The sequence below is a fragment of the Hoplias malabaricus genome, chromosome 5 (genome assembly GCF_029633855.1).
Source record: "Hoplias malabaricus isolate fHopMal1 chromosome 5, fHopMal1.hap1, whole genome shotgun sequence".
Classification (NCBI taxonomy): domain Eukaryota; kingdom Metazoa; phylum Chordata; class Actinopteri; order Characiformes; family Erythrinidae; genus Hoplias; species Hoplias malabaricus.
The window spans coordinates 45,076,615-45,084,506 of NC_089804.1; positions in this window are offsets into that span (position 1 = coordinate 45,076,615).

Sequence of the window (7,892 nt, forward strand, 5' to 3'; positions counted from 1 at the left end):
TAACACCAAGACTCTAAGACAGCTGTCCCGTTGTCTATAGGTTTATTGATGTTGCAAAGAAAGGGTGAAACTGTAACATACAAAAGACTTAATAAATCCTTTAACCACATAAATTTACAAAAAAAAAAGAATAAACAGTGCAAAATAGATGCAACAACTCTGTCATGAATTAACTCTGTTATTGTTACAGTTACAGATTTTAGCTATTTATCTAAACCACAGATCCAAGTTTGATATTTGGGTGAGTGGATTGCCACTTCCTGCGTGGCTGGAGTGTTGGAAGGAACTGCTTACGCCATCTATCCCAAAAGGTGTTGGAAAGATGCTGGATTTGTCACCACTGGCACCTGTATAAGTCTGAAGCTCCAAAATCACCTGCAGGGGTAGGCAGAATGTTCACCTTTTACATGAGGAGAGCAGCTGGCGAGTATAAAAGAGTCATCTGGACCAGTCATGCTGGAAACAAGTGGTCTAGCATTAATTATTGCTGAAACTTCTGCCATAAAAGTTGTCAATACTTCATGGGCAAGTTTGTCTTTCATCTGAAGGAACATTGCATCCAATATTCATTTTGCAAGACTGATCATGTGCTCCCATGATCCTCCAAAATGGGATGCTGGAAGGCTAGCCATTTTTTTGACACTGACTGGAGCTCTTAGTTGCCTGCAAGTTATGCACTGGTAAATGACACTGCTCATTTTCTTCTTTACACCGACTATCCAAAATCCAGCTGAGCGTATTGCCCCTTCAGTAAAGATACAGCGTTGATGGTGGACCTGTTCATGGTACTCTCTGATGAGTAGAACTGCCATGTGATGTTTCCCAGGAACAATCAATGGGTTCTTTTCACTCTGATTGAGGCCTGAATGATGATGTCCCCCAACTTTCAATAGGCAGTGGGTATCAACAAAGGGATCCAGACGTTTAAGAGGACTACTTTCTGGAACTCTCTCCTGACCATAGACATCCTTTTGTACCGTCCGAAAGACGATGGCTAAAGCTTGGTTTATTTCCTCAACTCCGATGCCTGCTTCACAATAATGCCAGCACTTACAAGAGCTGCTCCTGGATGGAGTTGTCCTAAAACAGTGACAGATGTGTATGAGACGAGCAATGGCACGAGTTAAAGACTTCCAAGATGAAAACTTGGCGAACCAAGCTGTTTGGTAGTTGCTGTAGTGCTCAAAGTAGACACTAGTGGTCTGATGTCAGGGTCTGAGTCAGGATCAATCAGACTGTAGGTGTTTTTAGAGATACTTGTTTCGGATAGGGTCCAGTCAACCAGTTAGTCTGTTTCAGATGGCCACCATGTTGCATGATCAGGGTTTTGGTCTGTTGACACATAGAACCACTGGTTTGGATTGGAAGATCTCCGGATACATTGTACTCGGTTGCTAACGTAGACTTAAAAGCGTTTGGTTTCATTACAAATGTAATCCAGTACCATTTTGCTGTCTGAGTAAAAGATTACTGCATCAAGTTGAAGGTCCAGTTCAGCTGAAAATAAGTCTGCTACTTCACCTGCAAGCACAGCTGAGCAAGGTGAGTTCCAACCTTGGTACGTTGTGCTCGGGACGAGGAGCTAGTTTGGCTTTTCCCATTACAAACCCAATGTGATGGTTCCCAGCAGTGTCTGTGAATTTGAGATAAGACACAGCAGCAATGGCTCTTGTCGACACATCAGAAAAGACGCACAGATCTCTCATGACTGCTGCTGCCGGCGAAGTGTCAGTGTAGTTTCGTTCCCACGACGTGTTGATCTCGTAGCTAGTCTAACTATAATACTTGAAAGGCTAAGTCTGAATAAAAGATTCCAATCTAAAAAAATACTTGAAAACGACTGTTTGGAAGATCAGCAGGCTCTTTATTTTTTAAAGCATTGGGGAGCAGTCGCAGAAGCTTCCTGCAGACTCACTCACACTTAATACAAGGAGAAACACAGTTTATATAGATAACATTTGGGGTGAAACCATCTCGCCCCTCCTATTTTTAACAAGGTTGTTAGTGTTTTCTACCTCAACAAAATGCTACCAGGCTATCTCATATTATTCCACACACCATTCTCTTCACTACGTGGTTCATACCCGAGTCATGAATTCAAGTGTCTTTCTATACGTAAGACTGTTTTGTTTAAAACAAGCACATGTTTCTATATTATTTGTTTGTGACTGTTTTATATCAGTCATATGTCTCTATATTCTTTGTGTGTGAGGAAAATCCCATGCCTGACCTAATGTCCCATGCCTGACCTAATGAATATGTGGATTCATATGTTTTTCACATGCTCAATCTCCATCAATAGGGTCTAGGGATGGACAGATTATGCAGCTCTGCTAATGAAGATCTCCAAGATGCCCAAGCCTCTTCCATCTTTTCAGGTAGTGGAGTATCCTAGTCACTGTTTTGCCTTGAATAATGACTGGGGCTACAAACCCAAGAGGGTCATAAAGACCATTGATAGTGGATAAGACGCCTCTCAGAGTGTAGGGTTTTACTTCCTCTGAGACACTGAAGAGAAAAGAGTCTGTTTGGAGGTCCCAATTGAGTCCAAGACTACGTTGTATTGGTACCATATCACCATCTAGGTCCAGATCCTTGAGCTCGTTTGTGTGGTCTATGGCTGGAAAGGCATCCATGATTTGTTTTGTTTTTTTGTTGGCTGCAATCTTATGCAGCCTCAACTTTGACTTGGATAGAATGGCCTGAGTCCTTTTGAGCAAGTCGACTGCAGCTTTGACTGTGGGCCGTCATCAACCGTCATCAACATAGAAGGCATGCATCACAAAGTTTTTGACGTTGGGGTCGATTTGAATCTCACTGCACAATATGGACTGGTGTAAGCCATAAATAGCCACAGCAGGTGATGGGCTGTTACCAAACACATGGACCTTCATACGACAGTCCACAACATCTCCTAAGAGGAAATTGTCCTTAAACCACAGAAACTGCAGAAAGTTCCTGTCTTCATCTCTAACTAAAAAGCTGTAAAACATTTGTTCTACATCGGTGGTAAAGGAAACTGCTTCTTACAGAAACAAATTAACACACCAAGTAGTGTATTGTTGAGGTCCGGCCCAGTCAATAAGACCTTGTTGAGTGATACACCTTCATATTGAGCACTAAAATCGAACACCACTCTGATCTTTTTGGGATTCTTTGGGTGATACACACTAAATGTTGGCAAGCACCACCGTTCTTCCTGCTCACTGAAAGGTGGGGCTCTATCGGCATGAGCGTTCTTGAACATTTGGTCCATAAACTTGAAGAAATGGTCCCTAATTTCAGGATTTCTTTCAAAGCTACGTTTTTTGGGAGACATAAGATGTTTCAGTGCTTGAGGATGGTTATTGGGGCGGTGCTGACGTGGACACTTAAAAGGCAGGGGCGCCACCCAACTTTTATTTGAGTCTTTTTTAGCCCCTTCTCCATTACTTTCATGAATTGTACATCCTGAATAGACTGAGCCACTTGGTTGTCATCCTTGGTCCGACTGAACACCATGCATCCAAGGTGGTCAGGATCACAGATGTTTTCCTCTTGAGAGTGTGGTAGAAGATTGGTGACCTGGATGTCATTATGTCCTTCTTTGAAATGAAACACATTAGGGCACGGTTGAAAGAGAGAGTGTTGACCTTGCACTGTACTGTTTGTGTAGAAGGTGCTGACAGTGTGTGGTTTGTGGACATTCCCTAAGCAGACATTGCCCACAATGACCCACCCAAGATCTAACTTCTGAGCGTAAGGTAGGTTGTTTGGGCCATTCACACGTTTGCGGACTTTATGCACTCTGATAATGTCCTGACGTAAGAAGAGCATGATTTCAGCTTCGGGGTCAATGTCAGGGATTTGGTGTATTAGAGATTTTAGATGAGGCTGATTAAGAGCTGCGTCTGGGGTTGGGATCTTGTCTCTGTTGTTAGGAATCTAATTACACTCTATGAGGCATGGCAATGGGATACAAACATTTCCATCAAGAGATTCCACCTCGTATACATTAGCTCTTCTACCTGTAGAAGGGACACTTGGACTTTTGTCCCCCAAACAGATCAAAGAACTGTGAGTGAACCAGCGACCGGTTGCTCTATTCATCCAAAATGACATACAGCTTTAATGCTCTGTGTCTTTGACCAGCTGGATATACCTTAACAAGGCACATTTTAGAGCAGGAGCAGTCTGTCTGGTGTCCACCACAGACATCAGTAAATTTGTTTGTGACTTCAGGTTGAGGTTCAATTTTGTCCTACTTCCCGCCATACTCTAGAGGCGGATCCGCTTTTTTGCTCCAGGTTGAAGTGCTGTGTGATGTTTTTCACTTTTGCATTCAGAACAATGTACCTTGGATGTACAATTTTTTTGCCATGTGTTGTTGATGAACAGCACTTAAAGCACACATTGTTCTCCCTTAAGAACCACTTGTGGTCCTCAATTGTCTTTTCTCAAAATACGCGTCACTTGCATAATGGTGTGAATGTGGTTTTCTTAGGATAGGGCACAGTCTGTCACAGTCTTGATATTTTGTAGGAGGTCGGCCAATATCAGAGGCTCCTCCAAGACACACCCCAGTTTTGTGTACATCTATTTCTCTCTGCTTGTCATTTTCTCTGTCCTAGGAGCTGTGTTAGTGTGAGAGATGAAGCTGAAACTTGGATCATTGCCAATACTATAACAAAGTCCACAAAACAGGAAAATGGAGGATAGGGAACTTGCTTTTGTCACTTGTATGCTGCACCCACTGAAGCCCACTTTTCCTGGAGACGAAAAGTGGGTTTTTTGTACTATTGGGTTAACACCTCTTGCAGTATCAAGGAAGGAAAGGCCTGGCGAGTCTCCTTCATCTTTTGCTGATTTAAGCTTCATCAACAGATCACAGTTTTGTTTACTTAGTCTCGATTTGTTATTTTTGGGAAGGTGTCAAGCCATTTAAATAGAGCTTCTTCAATGACTTCTGTTGCGCCATAAGTATGCTCGAGTCTGTCCCATATCATTGTCGCCCCACTTCTAGACGTTTGATTTGTATTGTTCTTATTCGTTCAACATGTTCTGCCGACTCTTTGCCCAGCTACTTAGGTAGACGTTCCATCTCCTCACTTGACAATAGGCTCAAGCCATTGATTGCTGTCAGGAAAGAGCATTTCCAGGCTCTAAAGTTCTGTGGTTTGTCGTTGAATCAAGCCTGTAGTCATAAGCTCACGACAAGCAAGGTATTTGACAAAGTCATTTATGTTTGTGTCACCAAAATTGGTGTTGGGTGGTTTGGAATAGACCAAATTTGGAGGTACAGAGGTTACATTGTAGTCCTCAAATCTGACATTGCGAGATTGCTGCGGGGTAAGTTGTGACAAACCAGTGTTGCTGGAAATAGGGATAAAGGGTTTGGCTTCAGGTTTTTTATAGCTGTGGTTAAAATGTTGTGACTGGGATCAGGCTCTATTTTCACAGGTGCTTCATCATTGCACAGAAGTTCTGTCGATTTGATTTTGGCTTGATCCAGAACATATTGTTCAGTGCGTTGTGTGGATTCCAAAGAAGGCAAAAAGTCTAACTTAGTTACAACTGTCTTTTTGACTGCCCAAATCACAAGCAGCTTCAAGAACTTCTGCTTCAGCAATAGCTGCAACTGTCTCTTTTTTGTAGTTAAGTAATTCCATGTTTGCTTCAAGCTTAGCTTTTTCTAACTTTAAAGTAATTTCTTCCTCAGCATATGCAAGTCCTGCTTTTGCAGCTTCAGCTTTAGCTCTGGCCTTTGCTGCTGCAGATCCTGCTGATGATTGTGAATCGTAAGATTGTGTTTTAAACGATGGTGCTCCTCCTTCAGCCATGCCAGAGTTTGCTGTGTGCTTTTTTACCGTACTCTGATGGCTGTCCACTTGCTACGTGGGATGGTGTTGTTATCATCTGCCAGTGTAGACTGCGTTATCTTGCCTGCTAGTTCACTGGTTTCACTGTACTGCCCTTGTTATATGTGCTGGATATAACTTGATAGCCAGCTAAACGTCCTCTTAACACCAAGACTCTAAGACAGCTGTCCCGTTATATCTATTGATGTTGCAAAGAAAGAGTGAAAATGTAACATACAAAAGACTTAATCAATCCTTTGACCACATATAAACGTATAAAAAAAGAATAAACCGTGCAAAATAGATGCAACAACTCTGTCATGAATTAACTGTTATTGTTACAGTTATAGATTTTAGCTGACTATTTATCATGTTTATATTTACAATGTATTTATTATTTATAACTGTTTACATACAAATTTTCATTGTCCCCATACTTGTATTTGTCATTAATAACATTGCAACTGCATTCAAATATAGCATCACTCTCAACCTTACAAGCCATCTATTTTTATATAATAATGATGTGCACTTAAAGATACTCAATTAAACAATCAATACATACCCACGATGCTACCAAAGCCATAATATGTATGCAGATGTTACTGGATTTAGATAACAACCACTTTCAATGCCATACGTTCTGACATTTCCTGGTTTTAGAGTGACATGACCATCCATTTCTAGCATTCACCTTTGTTAAGGGAACCACAACACAATATACATAAACAGAAAGATAACGTGGAAAACAGCGCCCCCACATGACTACAACAAGAACAGAACAACAAACATATGGAAAATATTCCATTACAGTCCTCTTGGTTTTGGATGAGGTACCTATGAATGCCTTGTATAATAGTTGAATCCATGCATGAATAATTTTTTGTGTTTGTGTTTAATTTGAGTTAATATAAATTCTCCTTACTCAGACTATGGACATCAATATTAGAACATCAGAGGCTAATATTGAGGCTGCATCCTCAAATTTCAAAGATCTACTTCAGTGTTTCACACCTTATCAAGGAATCCCAGGTAAGGACATGTCTCTCACTCACTGAAAGCCCCTCCAAAAATTAACTTGCCCATTGTAGAACTTTTCAAGCTGTTTTTTATTTATTTATTTATTTATTTTCACAAGAACTTTCATACAGATCATGTCTATGACAGCAAGAAAATAAAGTTTTATTTTTTCACACGGGGATAAGAGTTTTCTGAACTTTTGCACAGTGAATAACATTAATCAATCACTGTACATATTTCATATCCTATGTTTTTGCTGTGGTGAGTATCCATTCACGATTCAGATCAGACACTGCAGCTGAAGTTCACATGCAGAGGGATACTGGACACCACCACATCATTTTTGATGATCCTCTGACCTTTATTCTAATGTTGCCATTAGGATAAACTGAGAACTTCAGTTTCTGTCATCTCTTTAGTAAAATGTTGGTTATACAGGAAGTGGTAATGTAGGGAGCCTGTATTCTACTCTACATTCTTCTGTTTGTCCTCATGTATTGCTGTTTTTCTTTTTTGCAATGTATTCAGGAAAACTGGGCTGAGAAGCTGGATCAGGTAACCATGACAATATTTATCTCTCTTCATCAACACAAAGACATTAAGATATTCATTTTAATGAAGAAGGTCCCGAGTGACTTTCCATCAACTGCAATGGCCTTTGCATTTTTATGGGCTCATACACTCAACCTGAATTATCTTAAATAAACTGCACTGAGCTGTACACACCAGTGAAAACAGTGAACTGGACTTTTGTTTTCATTTTTTCATTGATTCATTTGAAATTTGTCTGCATCCAATATTTTGGACTATGTGTTGTTGCATGTAAATGATGACTGCATGTTCACTGTGATGTTTAAAAATGTAGTGCAATTTCAATTGGTATTATTTGTTAAATTAAGGTACTTAAAAATTGTTTGAGCCATCACATCTAAAAAAGTAATATATGAATATGAGCTAAATGTATGGCCCTTTTAATCAAAAAGCTGTCCAAGCAGAAACTCCAGGGTTTGTCTCTGACATCCGTGGTCATTGTTA